Source organism: Hemiscyllium ocellatum (genome assembly GCF_020745735.1).
Source record: "Hemiscyllium ocellatum isolate sHemOce1 chromosome 41 unlocalized genomic scaffold, sHemOce1.pat.X.cur. SUPER_41_unloc_4, whole genome shotgun sequence".
NCBI classification, from domain to species: domain Eukaryota; kingdom Metazoa; phylum Chordata; class Chondrichthyes; order Orectolobiformes; family Hemiscylliidae; genus Hemiscyllium; species Hemiscyllium ocellatum.
This window is the reverse complement of record NW_026867571.1, coordinates 16,444-18,270: the sequence shown is the minus strand read 5'-3', so window position 1 is coordinate 18,270 and position 1,827 is coordinate 16,444.

The following is a 1,827-nucleotide window of genomic DNA, read 5'->3' as shown; positions in this document are numbered from 1 at the left end:
AGGTGCAGTCAACATAACTTTGTGCAGGGCAGGTCATGCCTCACTAACTTAACTGATCTATTTGAGGAGGTCTCAAAGATGAATGATGAGGGTAAACCAGAGGATTTGCTAACATGGACTTTAGTACGGCTTTCGATAAGAACCTACATGGTAGACTCATTGTGAAAATTAAGATTAATGGAGTCCACGGGTACTTGGCCGCTTGGATTGACAATTGGGTTGTCTATAGAAGGCAGAGAGTAAAGGTGGAATGGTGTCTTTCCGGCTGGAGATCCGTGACTAATGGTTTTCTCCAAAGATCCGTTTTAGGACATCAACTATCTTCTGTTGTATGTAACTGAATTCGATTAAAATGTACATGAGTCGGTGAGTACGTTTGCAGACGATACAAAGATTGGAAGATTTGTGGATAGCACAGAGTTTTTTTTCAAAGGATACTAGGAATATATACCAATTGCAGATATTGGCAGAGTCATGGCAGATATAGCTTACTCTGGATGAGAATGAGCTGCTGCAATTTGGGAGATCAAACCTTATGGAAAAGTATACAGTTAATAGCAGAACGAAGAACAGCATTGATGTATAGAAGGAACTTGTGATTCAAGATAATAGCTCCCTGAAAGTGGCCATGCAAGTAAATAGGTGGTAAATTAGTCACATGGTGTGTTTGTCTTGATTGGTCAGGGAATTGAGTTCAATGTTCAATATGTCATGTTGCAGCTTTCTAAGACTTTGGTGAGAGCACACTTAGAGTGCCATGTTCTGTTGTGGTCGACACATTACACGAAGGATGTGGTTGCTTTGGAGAGGGTGCAGATGAGATTTACCAAGATGCTGCCTGGATTACAGACTTTGATCGATAAGGAGTAGTGAGCAAAATCTCAGATTGTTTTCTATTGAATAAAAGAGACTGAGAGGAGATTAGATAGATGTCTGTAAAATTGTGAGATGACAAGACGGGGTTGACAGACAGAATCGTTTCCCCAGTAATGAAAGGTGTGCGGAAGCATAAGGTGAGGGTGAACGTTCACAGGAGACGTGATGGGCAGGTTTGTAAAACAGAATGTGGTAGGATATTGGAATGCACTGGCAAGGATTTTGGTGGAGGCAGTAACGATTAGGGTACTTAGGGGACGTTTAGATTAGCACATGAATATGTAAGGAGTGGAGAGATATGAAGCAAGGACAGACATAAGGAATTACTTCTGCTTGGTGTCATGTTTGGCACAACATTATGGGCTGATAGGCTCATTACTGTGCTGTGCAGTTCTGTGTCTTGTATCAGTGGTAACAACAGTGCAGCGGATATTTATAGACAGAGTAGATCAGTGAAACACTCAGTCGTGCTGGTCTGGAGTCACATGTAATGACGAGCAGGTCAGGGGAAAGTACGATGTTACGGTTCTGGAGTCAGATGTAGAGACAGAGTATGCCATTGGTACTCACAGCGCTGTGTGTCGAGCGTCATGGAATTACACAGTTAAAAAAATAGAACCTTTGCTCCAAATCGGCCATGCCGCAAAGATATCTGAAATCCATCGAAACCTAATTGCCAGCATTTACCCCATATCGCTCAAATTTCTTCCTCTTTAAATACGCAACCAGATGCCTTTTAAATTTTGTAATTTTTGCGGTCTTTTATACTTCCTCTGGCAGTTCATTTCATGCATGCGCCATCCTCGAGGCAAAAGGAAGTTGACCCTCAGTTGTCGTTTCAATCGTTCCCCTCTCAGCCTGAAACAGAGGCTCTGTTAATTTGTTCTCCCCTATAGTGGAGAAAAGACAAACACTTTGCGCTCTATCCATGCCCATCATGATATTTTAAAC